Source organism: Lissotriton vulgaris, chromosome 5 (assembly GCF_964263255.1).
Source record: "Lissotriton vulgaris chromosome 5, aLisVul1.2, whole genome shotgun sequence".
NCBI lineage: Eukaryota > Metazoa > Chordata > Amphibia > Caudata > Salamandridae > Lissotriton > Lissotriton vulgaris.
In genome coordinates, this window is record NC_141693.1 from 87,066,747 (window position 1) to 87,081,789 (window position 15,043).

General features: G+C 44.8%; 1 protein-coding gene across 1 annotated transcript in view; it reads left to right on the plus strand.

Annotated features, from left to right (window-relative positions):
• LOC147710266 (steroidogenic factor 1-like) overlaps positions 1-15,043 on the plus strand; it is a 438,859-nt gene that overhangs the window by 115,864 nt on the left and 307,952 nt on the right. The window lies entirely within an intron of this gene.

The following is a 15,043-nucleotide window of genomic DNA, read 5'->3' on the forward strand; positions in this document are numbered from 1 at the left end:
GTTTTTCCGCATGCCCAAGGAGTGAACCCCAGTCCAATGGTCCCGAGAGTCATTTCGGCGCACCCCTTTCAGGAATGTGTCCTCCTCTACATATATTTGTACAAATAAAGCGTCTCTCCTAGCCTAGCATCTTTGTGGTGTAGTTTGCAGTTATTTCAACATCATTTTATCCAAAAACGTTCCTAACGCTCTAAATAAAATGACTTGTGTAGTTTTAGTAATATTTTAATTTATTGGTGGTTGTTGAAAAATATGAAACAATCTATTTCCATGATATAACGAATGATCAATTTTCATGCAATATTTTTAGTGTTAATTACAAATCAGTTTTAGAGTTTTTCTATTCATTCCTCTGTGCCCCAATCCATTTCCAGTATCTCCCTTTGCCAGGTGTGTGATAATTGATCAATTTACTTAAATAGTGTCACTTTAAATGTCAGAAGGATGACCTACATATACAAATGAACACGACAGTGTGAATGGAAAAGCAACAGAAATTAAAAGACGAATTAATACCCAGGATAGCCACTAACGGGGGCCAATTTAAAGTGTGTTCATGTTACTAACATCTCATTGAATTCATTAGAATACCTGTGAACTCTTTGCATTTGACTATTAATTATATTGAAAAATGCTTTGTGCAGCTACTGGCACTGTCTTGAATTAAACTTTTGTGAGTTGATTTGGTGGTCAAACATGAGTTCAAAACGTACTCAGAAGAAGGTATTTCACGTGAACACTTACCTGTGAAATTCAAGCCACCGCGATGCATCTTTTCAAACTGAAAGGCCCCAGCAGGGGGGTCAGCCGGGTGTTTGCACTCTCTCCATGTCTCTGCAGTGATTTACGCTTTGACCAGCACCCGGCGTGATTGCTTGAGAACCAAGTTTCAACAGTAAACCGACCTCAGGGCGTTTGTATTGGGTCAGAAGTTGCCTTTACTGTCCATTTGCCACAGAAATGGAAGTGTTTTTTTAGTTTTCATGATGACACTTTGTTGATTGCCTGGGGCTGCTCCAAAGGTGTCGGAGATCACAGATTCTGTGTTGAAGTTTGTCTTTTAAACATGTGATGAATTATTGCAGCTGTGGTACCTCCTTGTAAACATTGTGGCAACAAGGTGAGGCTGCTCCTTGGGACAATGGTTTCAAAGGAAAGTGGAGGCTCAGATCGAAAGCCTCGGTTCCCTTCTTGGTGTCCTGGGACACGGAGACTGTGTAAGGTTCAGGGAGTAAAGCTCTGAAGGGTGGCTCAACCAGTTCACACATTCATCAGAGCCAGGCTCTGGAAATGTTATCCAATGTTAGCATGGAACTTGTTCCTCCATTGACAATGAGAACGGCTCTGCCAACAAAGGACCAGATTCAGAGCAGGCAGCATGCGAAGGAGGACTCCAACTTTACTACTTCGCGTGCGGCAGAAACACAATTCAAAAACCTACGGCTGGTGAACTCCGTCTTTGCCTCTCCCGTCTTCTCTGTGCGGAGATCTCTCGAGGCGTGACAGAGATTTCCACACACGTATATGTTTTAGTTATGAATATGGGAGGGACAAGGGGATTTGGTTGGAAAAATGAGGGAAAACTACTATTAAACATAAGACTAACAGGTAGATTCATCAAGCTAAATTGCGCTCGCAAAGGGCCAGATTCTGAGAATCTGGCCCTTTGCGAGTGCAATTTTTGCATTTGGGATTCATCATCCCAAATGCAAAAATTGCTATTTGCGAAATTGCATATTTGCGAGAAATTGGATTTAAGGAATCTCTATTAGAGATTCCTTAAATGCAATTCATTAACCAATTTGAAATAGCGAATTCGCAATATTTGGTCGCTATTTACCACGAAGTCTGACTTCGTGGTAAATTGCGAAAAAATAGAAAAAAGCACTTTAGTGCATTTTTCTCTGTTGCATGTTGCACACGCACATGTCCTTTGGACATGTGTGTGCGCAACACCTGTGTAAATTTGCATTTGCGGGGTGCTACTGGGTGTCCTTTGGACACCCCTGGCACCCTTGAAATCGCTATCTTATTTGCGATTAGCTAATTGCTAGTCGCAAATAAGGAATACTCCCCATTCATTCCTACATAGGAAAGAATGGGGAGTTATTCCTTATTTGCGATTAGCAATTTGCTAATCGCAAATAAGGGATGTGTAGGAATCGCAATTTATTTTGCAATTCCTACATGAATCCCGTTTTGCGAGTCTGTAATAGCGATTCCTTATGAATCGCTATTAAAGACTCGCAAAACGGGTCTTTGATGAATCTACCTGTAAAACAATTGCAATTCACAAGATTCTTTTTTACAATGGACCTAATGGCGAGAAAGCAGGTTAAGTTGTACTCCAGACCCTTCTTGGAGTAAGTCAAGCACCACACTTTGGTACTTCAACACACTCCCGTATAAAATAATGGAGGCAGGCAATACCAGTAACACCTGTAGGAAATAATGCATTGTATGTTATTGTATTGCAACATTTATGAAGCAGCACTTCCCCTACCTGGGAAGCTGAAGTGCTTGCCTACATGGGTAGCACACCGCACAGTGTGGGGTGTATGGTTGGAAATGTGTTGTCTTTCTAATTGATTCTATGTGGAAAGGGTTTCCATGTTGTGGGCAATGACCACTGAGGTGTGGTTTTTTTCGTATTATGAGATGTAGCCCTTAGCAGTGCGAGGGACGAGGAAGTCCGGGAAAGAGGTGCACCGTTTATGGTTTTCAGGAAGCTGGCAGCTTTGAACAGCTCTGCAGGCCACTTTATGGCATTTCTGATGGCCATACGCCACATACCAGGTTACTGCACTGGGATGTCCATTCTGAGATGTTTTGTTTAAAGTTTATGATTCTGAGCAGGAAAGGATTGGAGAAAGAATAGGTGGCGAGATCTGCTAGGAAGGACTTTGTTAATATCACCCCATATCTGATTGTCATTGTGAGATGTCAGGAGCAGTCATTGCAGGCAGCTTGTTGCTTGTAATTATCCTCCTGTTTGTGGAGATCTTCACCACCCCCTGTTCCGGACCACAAGCACCCCAGGACTGGTTTCGCCCTAGTTATGGGCTCATCAGCCGGGTACAGCTTGGTCCCAGTGACACAGTCTAGCCACTGGCAATAGCTCAGGGTAGCACTCCAACCTGGCTTTGCAGTTCAGGCTGGACTGTTCCTATGAGGAATGGGGAAAAGACAGATTTGCATATGGCTGGGTCCAAACTGAGTCAAACAGTGATGGCTTGTCAGTCCAGCCCTAACTGACAAGCCCGGTTGGAGTGCCATCCCGAACTATCGCCAGTGGTTACACTTATTGCAAGCAGCCTCCCATCACCTTTAGTGTGTGTTTCATGACCCAGCTGGGTAACAGCATTATGGCCGGGCTTCCTTTTTGTGTCACTCCCAAAAGGTTTATGCACAAACCTGAAGGACAGTTGATTAAATACAAGACACACACTTCTTGCCTTTTGTCACCAATGATTGGCTGTATGCCACACTCCTCTTTCCTCTGAGCTGTGATTCATGTTGCTCAGTGGTCGGAGCTCACTGTCTAGAGGTGTGGCGCCTGGGCGACTGACGCTGTAATCTGGGGATCACGGTACAATCCCCGGTGCTGGTGGCAGATTAGCCCAGCACCATGTGACTCTGGGCAATAGCTTGCTTAATCTTCCCCACGACCCCCAGCGCCTGGAGACCCTTACGGGTGATTGTTCGCACTTTACAAATGTGGAATATTATTATTAACCTTACTTGTTTATAAGACACTCTAAAGTTGCTTTGCTCATCTCTCATCTTTTGGCTCACCTGAAAATTGCTTCTAATTGCGTGTAGCAACCATTCAACCTGATACCTTTCCAATTATGTCAGAAATCAGGGTGCAAGGACTCTTCAAATTATATATTCATTTAATGCATGCACATTTTATAAGCCGAGGGCACTCTTCATGATCGTAATACATTGTGCAAATCTCTGTAACTCTTTCTTTCGGGACAATGTGAATGCATGATAATTCTTGCTCTATTGGGACTTGGATATAACCTTGATCAACTATTGTCCGGCACTGCCACTCAACAACAGAATGGATTAGTGATGCTTTGTGCTTAGGATTGCCCTTCTGGTAGGCACAATTCGAAGCTTCTGTTAGCTACCACTCACTCAACTAGACAAGTTTCAACTCTCCGTTGGGGGTGTGGGAGTCACAGTGGCCGAATGGCGTTGGGTGTTGACAGGATCATGATTTATGTACCATTCTGGAAGTACTGTAGAGTTGAGATTTAACCCCTTCGAATCTCATGACGAGCTCAGCTCGTCATGAGCCACGGTGCTCATGTGCTCATGACGAGCTGAGCTCGGCATGACCTTCAGAACGCTCGCACGGTAGGCTAATTCCCCTGCTGTGCAAACGTTCTAAAGAAACGGGTGTGGTCATGACGAGCTCAGCTCGTCATGAGCACATGACCACCGTGGCTCATGACGAGCTGACCTCGTCATGAGCACAGGAGCGCTGTGCGCGCCCCCCAGCACAGCATTGGAATTTGCCCAGCTGCGAAGGGGTTAAGGTCAGCGTGTGATACAACACGTTCTGCTGTGGTGTGTTCCCACTTTCCAAACAGGTGATACACTGGTGTCGGTAAACAAACTGCCTTACTGGGGAACAGAGACCGAGCTCAGATTCTCAGCGAGCAGTGATGAGTCTTTGCCAGAAGTTATGAGCTTCCTGCAAGGCATGCCCGCCTGATGTCCCCATGAAACGAAGGTGCAAGCTCTGATGCATATGTGAGAACCCCCTGCCCCTACATTCAGTTGAGTGCTCATCTCACAACCTGCCGGCTTCAGAATGTGTGTCCCATCCGCCCACATCTTCAGATGCCATCGACTTACCTTTGGTGGTGCCCTCTTCTGATTTATGTTTTTTTCCGTAATAATTGTTGTCTATAATGTCAAAAATGGGTAAAATGTGAAATAAGGATACTGCAAAATAAATACCCTAAATAAAGGCAAAAAGTAAAGGTTATCCTGTTATCTGCCATGGTGAGACTTCAGCAAATGAAAATACAAAAATGTGTCTATTGTCTGAAGCCCCAAAAGTGTGGGACAACAAACTTGATCATGCAATATCATTACTTTCTTCAACTTGATTGTGGTTCTCTGACACTGCATGCATTGTTGGTGAGCACTTACAGTATGCTCTCTGAAACGTCACACTGTGTTGTTATCCAGGTCGAGCATGTTCTCTGATACTCTGTGCTTTGCTTTCAAGCAGATTGTTTTGTGTTCAGGGTCTCTAAATACTCTGTTGACAAGTGGTCCTGACTCCTGGTACATTACTTACTGTGTTTTGAGCAGTTGTGCAATATTCCCTGACATTACACACTGTGTTGATTTGACATTTCTTGTATGACTCTGACATATCCTGGTGGTGGGAAGTTCCTACATACTTCCAGGTACCATGAATTGTGATGGTAGGACATCCTAGTATTTTCACTGCTATCACATGTTTTGTCAGTGAGCACTGTTATGTTCTCTGATACTACATGCTCAGCTGACAAGGAGTCTTTGTGTGTTGTGTCACCCCACTTAATGTGTTGCCAGGCAGTCCTTTGTATGCTTCTTGGTTTTACAGACTGTGATGGGGGTGCAGATCTTGTATGTTCTCTGACACTACATACCATCTCGGTGCATAGTTCGTCAAAGTTTCTGAACACCGCTTACTGAGATACTCAGACGTTCTTGTGTGGTCATTTACACCTCAAACTTTGTCAGAGAGCAGTTCTCTGCCACATACAATCCCAAAGGTTGACTTGTATGTCCATTCACCTTATTTTGGCGGTCACATCCATATATGCTCCTTGACGCTGAATACTATTCTGGTTCTCAGTTCATGTATGTTCTCTAAAATAACATACCCCATTGTCTAGTAGCACTTCAATGTTTTTTGACAACACATAGTATGTTGGTGGGATCCTTGCCAACTCCCCAACACTACAAAATTGTTCATGTGATGTACTTAATTGTTTTCGGATACTATATACCAGGCCCGGTTCTAGAGGGTGGGCCGGGTGGGCCTGGCCTACCCAAACATGAGCCTGGCCCACCCAAACATGAGACTTGGCCCTCGCAGTGAACCTGCCACTGACGTAAAACAACAACTGTTCAGATAACTGGTGATTTATAATACTGCTGCAGAGTAACCATTTGTCTTTTAGTAGTTTTTAAATGCAGATAAACTGAATTTTATGGGAATAGCTCAGTGGGTTACTACCTCTGTTACAGAGATCCTTGTGTAACTTGCAGTCCAGAAATTACTATCCTAACATAGGACAATGACCTATGAAATGTCATCAAAGAGCTGAATACAAACTTTGCTTTTTTGTGTTGTGATATAGTTAGAGCTTCTACATTCTTTCCGCATTCTAATGTTACTAAAAAGAGTTTGTTTGGCAGTTGTACCTTTTTATCAGTAAAGCCAACCCCCAACCACTGGGGTACTATTTAAATCCTGAGTTTTTGCTTCCCCAGACCAAACCCTTGTAAAATATATTGCCCACCAGTGTGGATGATGTGATTTCTATACCTTGAAATCCTCATTGGCTTATGTGACATTCTCCGTAGACTAATTTATTGTCTCTGTAAAATGTGTGCTGTTATGTAAAGTACTGTGACACCCTCCACTGATATGAGTAGCGCTATACAACAAATGGAATGGATATGAGTGAGGGGCAACGGCGAGATGAGGGAAACTAATGGAGGGTGGCAGTGAGGGAATTCATGTAGGAGGTCATGGGGCGGGGGGCTATGGAGAGATGAGGGGCACTCGTGGAAGGTGGCAGTGAGGGAAGCCGAAGTAGGAGGTCACGGGGTGGGGGGCTATGGAGAAATGAGGGGCACTAGTGGAAGGTGGCAGTGAGGGAAGCCAAGGAGGTGGTCATGGGGTGGGGGAACTACAGAGAGATGAGGGGCACTGGTGGAAGGAGCAGTAAGGGAAACTGAGGAGGAGGTCATGAGGTGGGGGGCTATGGAGAAATGAGGGGCACTAGTGGAAGGTGGCAGTGAGGGAAGCCGAGGAGGAGGTCATGGGGTGGGGGGCTATGGAGAAATGAGGGGCACTAGTGGAAGGTGGCAGTGAGGGAAGCCGAGGAGGAGGTCACGGGGTGGGGGGCTATGGAGAAATGAGGGGCACTAGTGGAAGGTGGCAGTGAGGGAAGCCAAGGAGGTGGTCATGGGGTGGGGGAACTACAGAGAGATGAGGGGCACTGGTGGAAGGAGCAGTAAGGGAAACTGAGGAGGAGGTCATGAGGTGGGGGGGCTACAGAGAAATGAGGGGCACTTGTGGAGGGTGGCAGTTAGGGAATCCGATGAGTGGGTCATGGGGTGGGGGGGAACTACAGAGTGATAAGGGGTGCTGGTGGAGGGTGGCAATGAGGGAATCTGAGGAGGAGGTCATGGGGCGTGGGGGAGCTACGGAGAGATGAGGGGCACTGGTGAAGGGTGGTAGTTGGGGAGTCTGAGGCGGAGACCATGAGGGGGAGTGGCTACAAGGAGCAGAAGGGCACAGTTGGAGGGTGGTAGTTGAGTTATCTACAGAGAAAGAGGTAAAAAAAAGAGGTCAAAAAGACTTTTACACCAGCACTAAAGCCGGCCGATTAGGAAACTGTGGCGCATATTTTAACACGCATGCTGATTACATTTACTGCTATATTCAATGTTTCAAGTTTGAAGGTGATTTTACTATTGTTTTTTTACTGGGAATAATGAATGTGGAACTGAATGGTGGCTGATATGGGGCTAGGGCTGGAGCCCAAGGTCAGCTGTGAAATAAGGTGTAATGGAGAGGGGTGGTAAAAAAGTGGATAATCAAGCCTATAAGGGAGGAGGCTGCAGAATCAGGGGCCAGGTGGATGTAGTAATAAAGAGGGTTTCTCCTTGAAGGCTCACACAGAGGGAGCCCGAGTAGTGTCACTTGCTTGATACCCCCACCATAGAAACCTCTTCTTCCCATCAAAGGGACATTACATGGAAGAAAAGCACTTTTGAGAGTGATAACGTTTAGAAAGAAACTTTGAAAAGAGTGTGTTTTACTGTGCCTTGTAAGACTAAGGAGAGAAAGGAGGGCCCAGAAACAGGCCTGGCTAGATAAAGAAGCGATAAAGTGGGCCAGCTGTGGCCCACCCAAATGTACCTTTGGCCCACCCAAATAAATATTCCTGGAGCCGGGCCTGCTATATACTCTGTTGATGGGAGTCCCTTCTTTGTTCTTTGACTAAATACTGTGTCGGTGGATGGTGTTGGCTGCATAAGGCATCCTCTGTTGGCAAGCACTTCCTGTATGCTCTTTGAACCAATTGGGCCAATTTACAAATAAAGTACTAGTAGTTGTACTGGTGCAATTGAAATACTTTCCCTTAGTACACCTTGCAAAACTGCACCAGGTACAGGTTTACAGGTATAGTATGGGGAATGTCATGTGACCTCTGTCCCACACTCCTATTCCCATGTGCATTCGTCTACAAAGTGTAGAATTAGGGACAGGGATAATGGTGCCATCACTTTAAATGCACAATTTGTTGGTTTTATTTCATCTCAGGGCAAACATTTCTCCAGTGGAGAAAGCCCTTCCTGTACAACCCACAACATCTGGGGCTTAGGGGAGTTTCTCTATGTGTTGGTTGAGCACCACTTCCAGGGTGAGAAGAGGTTGAATCGAAGTTTGAGAATGCCCACAAACATGAGTTGGTGGACGTTCTCAAACTTTCAAGGCAAACCACACCCTATTCCGCCTTGTCCCCACTTCGTACTTGGGATTTTTTACTCTGGATTTCTCCGCACTCGTTACAGAGAATTTTGTGTAGTTTATCCATTGATGTCTGCCAGGAATCCATTTATGAGATCCTGGCAATAGTTAATGGAAGTATCTTTGGTTTGAAAACATGCATTTACTGAAGAAAATAGGTTTGTGATTTGGCCTCTATGCTTGATCTTACTGAAATTCCTAAAATTCTTGCATTTTCACTGCTATAAATATACAATTGGTGAAAGTTCTTAAGTCTTCTCGTACACTACATACTCTCTTGAGTGGTGGATGTTGTAGGTACTTGGTTACTGCATGTTCCAGTGCAGGAGTCTCCTACCTTTTCTTTAAGAAGAGCTTTTGTTCAGAGAAAATTATCTCGAGCTACTATTATTATTAGGCCTGGGCGGAGCTCGCGGAGTACCACTGAGTTACAAAAAAGCTCTTTGAGATTCAGCGGAATTCCACAAATGGTGGGAAATAGGCCTGTTGTTTTGCTCGCGCTGTGATGTGATTTAGCATTGGGCGATTGCTCCGTGCTGAAAAATCACAGCATTTCAGAGGGAGCATCTTCTCTAGTTGATTTTACTGCTGCTCGGGTAGATTTTGTACTCAAGCGGTAGCTTTCTGAGTGCGAATGGTCTCGACTACCTGCGACCACCCGCGTTGGAGAAATCTTGCCGGGTGCCCTCCTAGCGACTGAAAATTGCGCTAGGAGACGCCAATCTCTCCCGTGCTCTCTAACTTTCCAGTTTCGATCGATGTGCAAGAAAAACTCGACCACTCAGCGGTTGGTGCACTTTGGATGGAATTCCACATTACAAGCGCAACGCAGAGTGGCCAAAAGTCCCCCAATTCTGCTGGCGGATCGGACTACCTCGAACTCCACTAATTATTATTAGTGTTTTAATAGTGACTACATCAGATTAGATTACGTGAAATTACCACCAGTGAGTACCTCAATGCATCAGGCAGACTTGGAAGGATTGTGTAAAAAAGTCAATGTGCAATTCATCTGCATTGGTAATACGCCATAGCGGCAATGCTCCTGGTATCATATTAATAATAGTAGTAAGAACACTCCCCAACACTACATGATTTATCACAGAACTATTATCTTTAAATACATTTTGGAAATCCAACAATTTTTCTGCAAACAAAGCCTCATTAGTTCTGAAAATGCACACATTTTCCCCTCAAATATCACTCTTTCTAATTTTTTTAAAATTTGAAAACGAATTAAAGCAAGCAAAAGCTTCCAATATATGAGGGTGGGCTGCACGCAGGAGAACTACTTACAGGCAGCTGCAGACCTACCAGTAGCTCACGAGCTACTGGTTTGAGAAGGCTGTTCTGTTGCATGCTTTTGACCATCTGATACAAGGTACTCTGCCCACGGGCAGATGTTTGTATGTCTCAGTTTGAGACCGGCTGGCCCCTGGCCCTCCCAGGTAAGGATGCTGAGCAGGTACCGCCACGAGGACCCGAGGTGATGTGGACTCGGGTTTGTCTCTGGTGTGTGTGCGGTAATGATTTAGAGGCCGGGTGTCGGTGCAAGGGAGCCGCCGCCTCGAGTGAGACATATAATTGAAAGATGTAACACGGAGAAATTACGGCTGAGACACTTCTATCTGCAGGCTTCGGGCGGAAAATCAATACCTCCAGGCAGGAGCGTATTAGCAGCGGACAATAAAGATAAGGTCACACGGTGCTTGGAAGGCACAGCTGGGACGGCTCCTGCGAGACTGCAGGCGGCCCAGGCTTCACGGTGACGCGTGAGCTCTCCAGATCAGCGAGAACTACTCCTATTGCTATTTTAAAAGGGTGACATTTATATGTATAGATTTGTGAAAATTAAGGCAGAACAACACATGCTGTTTATTTTGATAGACTGTATTCTACAATAAAGGACATTTATAAAAAACACAACACATATTCAAAATGTGCACGTTCACCCAGTTGCATTAATTATTTTGACTTTGGAAGGATGAAAGACTGAGAGGGCCTGCTGGGATTCAAACCATGGGAGTTAAATTCAGAACAACTTGTTTCTAGGCGCACATGCCCTCTCAAAAGGCATTAGACAGAGACTCTCCTTTGCATGACATATTTTTATGATGCACTTCCCATGGGATATCAGGGCCTGTATTACACAAACTGCGCATTTTAAATGTGCATCTTGCGCAATTATGGAAAATGCGCCATATTACAGTGAATACGCTGCCCCCAGGGTAGCTGTGAATTCATGCATTCCTGGGGCAGCGCATTCCTATGAAAAACGGAGTGGCTGCTTTAAAGCCGCTCCATGTGTTCACTGTGCAGGCGGGAACCCGCCTGCACTTTGAAAGGGAATTAGAGATCCTCTTGCAGGCGGGTGTAGTCAGTGACTGCGCCTGCCTGCAAGAGGATGTCTGAGTGGGTCTATGGACCCCTTTCCCCCCTCCAGAGGGCTGCAATCAGGGAACGCACTGACAGTGCGCTTCGTTAAAGCTTCTTTCCCTTTGCGCTCGCATCTGTAATATGCTGCAGGCGCACAGGCAAAGGAATTCTCTCCTTTGCATGGAGCATGCCTCATGCTAATAAGGGATCGCCCTCTGAAGATGGCGCTGGGGCTTTATGTGCACCAGTGTCATCAGTATTAGCAGCCCGTCCCGACGTTGTCCGGGTATGAATTGCTGCCGGCCAGTAGTATATTGTTTTGTAGGATTTCGTTTTGATATCATTTCTTATCTGTGACAGGCCTGTGAAACACTCGATTCACAGGGCACTGCTGATGCACTTAAGAGTGCGCGTTCAGTAGTGTGTGAACTCGAGTTTCCCTACTTTATTGTTCCTTGCAATATTATATAGCTCAAACTCGACAACATGACATGAGCACAATTTACATTACAGAAGAACACATTCATTTGTCGTAGGCACGGGGAGACAAAGCAATTTGCCTGGAATCACAGGATGTTGAGCTGATGCCGAGATTCGAACGTAGCTCCCCAGCTCTAAAGTTCGCAATTCTAGAACTTGTGGTGGGAGGTGTGTCTAAAAGTGTATGTCGGTGCTGGCCATCAATGAGAGAAACATTTGTTTATTTTTCAACTGGGTGGTGAAAAAATATGAGTATGTTCCTGGAAATATGGGCCGCCGTGCCACCAATATACTTACCGGGGGAGGGTAAACACCCATTATTCCGCAACTTTCTTTCCGCATACCATCACTCCGCATTCTTTCAATACAAAAGTACCATGACTCCGCAATGCCATTATAACACATGGCATTACATTTTATATGCTTTTACCACGCATACATTTACAATGAAATTTGTTGTAAATGCATGAATGGTAAAAGTATGTTTTTTAAAATGTTTGGATAAGGTAAGTATGGGTATAGGGGTATATGTTTTGGGGTACTGAGGTATATGTTTTGGGGTTGTTTGGGTATTTTAACAGTTCTTATATAGTTTTGGGTTATGGGGTACAGGGGTAGTTTTAGGGTTTAGGGATAGGTATGGGTTTTGGGGTACAGGGGTATTTTTAGGGTTCAGGGCTAGGTTTGGGGTTTGGGGTATAGGGGTATTTTTAGGGTTCAGGGGTAGGTTTGGGCTTTGGGGTACAGGGGTATTTTAAGGGTTCAGGGCTAGGTTTGGGCTTTGGGGCACAGGGGTATTTTTAAGGTTCAGGGCTAGGTTTGGGTTTTGGGGTACAGGGGTATTTTAGGGTTCAGGGGTAGGTTTGGGGTTTGAGGTAAAGGGGTATTTATAGGGTTCTGGATTAGGTTTGGGTTTTGGGGTACAAGGGTAATTTTAGGGTTTAGCGATAGGTTTGGGTTTTGGGGTACAGGGTATATTCATAGGGTTAAGATGGGTTAGTGTTTAAGGGTGTTGGGTATTTTAAGGAGTAAGGGTGGGTTATGATTATGGGGTGCAGGGGTATTTAAAGGGAGCAGGGTGGAATTAGTTGTTAGGGTGCAAAGGGTAATAAAATAAAATAATAAATAAAAATAATATAAATAATGCAATTTAAAAGAATAAATGTTTTAATTAAATAAAAAAATGAGTGTGTATATATATATATATATATGTATATATATATTACTGCTCACTGTTCGAAGAACACACCACACTCACGGGGATTGCGTTACAGATGCTTTATTCTGCAGCAGCACATTGATTCGCTCAAGGTACGAGAGGGAGCCTCTGACGTTTCCAGAGGCCAAAGTTCATCCCTTTTTAAATCCGACGCGTTTCGAAGGTCCTGCCTTCTTCCTCAGGGAAAGATGAACTGTTAGTGGCTGATGCAAGTCTCTTTTCTTAAGTAGATGACACGCCCGATATCGGGCAGGGCGAATGCCGCAATGTCTTGTGGTACTTGTATGCCATCCCATTAAACAGCATATTGCGTCCCTCGTCCTTGAGCCACTGCTGCTGTCATAGAGCGCCTGTTGTGCACCCCCTCGCCAACCATGCGGCATCCCGGTATTTGAAGTAAGGAACGGTCTATACCGTATTCTCAACAACCTGCATGATTGCCCATTCGTGGCTCCTTTCCCGGGTTGTCATCATGGCGGTGCTAAGCGCATGCAGGGTCACTGCTACGCTCCATTTCCATCAAGGGCGCTCGTGCACTCCTCAGGGCGGGTGCGGAGAAAACAGTGATGGGTCCGTTTGAAAATTACTGCTCACTGTTCGAAGAACACACCACACTCACGGGGATTGCGTTACAGATGCTTTATTCTGCAGCAGCACACTGATTCGCTCAAGGTACGAGAGGGAGCCTCTGACGTTTCCAGAGGCCAAAGTTCATCCCTTTTTAAATCCGACGCGTTTCGAAGGTCCTGCCTTCTTCCTCAGGGAACAGGGGTATTTTAGGGTTATGTTTGGGTTTTGGGGTACAGGGGTATTTTTAGGGTTCAGGGGTAGGTTTGGGGTTTGAGGTAAAGGGGTATTTATAGGGTTCGGGATTAGGTTTGGGTTTTGGGGTACAAGGGTAATTTTAGGGTTTAGCGATAGGTTTGGGTTTTGGGGTACAGGGTATATTCATAGGGTTAAGATGGGTTAGTGTTTAAGGGTGTTGGGTATTTTAAGGAGTAAGGGTGGGTTATGATTATGGGGTGCAGGGGTATTTAAAGGGAGCAGGGTGGAATTAGTTGTTAGGGTGCAAAGGGTAATAAAATAAAATAATAAATAAAAATAATATAAATAATGCAATTTAAAAGAATAAATGTTTTAATTAAATAAAAAAAATGAGTGTGTATATATATATATATATATATATATATATATATATATATGTATATATATATATTACTGCTCACTGTTCGAAGAACACACCACACTCACGGGGATTGCGTTACAGATGCTTTATTCTGCAGCAGCACATTGATTCGCTCAAGGTACGAGAGGGAGCCTCTGACGTTTCCAGAGGCCAAAGTTCATCCCTTTTTAAATCCGACGCGTTTCGAAGGTCCTGCCTTCTTCCTCAGGGAAAGATGAACTGTTAGTGGCTGATGCAAGTCTCTTTTCTTAATATATATATTGTTCCACAAAGCCCTGGCGCTCAAGCATGCACTCAATGATGATCCCTCAGTGGTTTCCTCGAAGCAGCACACAATACCACTGTCCCAGATTTAAAACCATGCCCGACGCGTTTCGAGGACAACGCCTCTTCATCATGGGCTGTACACAGAGGCATAGAAGGGCTCACCTGTTGTTTCATTCACCCGTTTGAACTGCATTTACCAGCATGCATTTGTGGCAATCACTGTGAGCCACACCCACTGTGAGAGAGTGATCTCAATAAAAACGATATATGCTTGTATATATGTAAATACACATATATACAAGCATATATTTGATGTTTTAATAATGTACTTTTACAATGTATATGACTTTACCACACATGCATTTGCGTTATAATGGCATGCGTGATAAAGGCATTTGCGTTGTAAAAGTTTTAGAAATTATGTCTTTGCGGAGTAATAGTCCAGCGGGACGGTATGCGGGATGTTGGTTTGCGGAATATCATCACATATTCCCAGGGGGAGGGATAGTCCCTTTCTTGCTATTTCCGTGGAGGCGGACCTTGTGTCCGGATGTGCGTGGCGCGAGGCCTGTGCGCGACAGAAGTGGAAAATCTCCAGTGTGTGCTTCAGGCGTCACCGGAAGTTAAGGCGAGATTACATTTCCTGCACAATGGCCCCTGTTTGCGCTCCTTCCGGCCCTTGGGAATAGCGCCATACCTGACCTTTATATAGTAAAGCAGGTGCATGTCACTG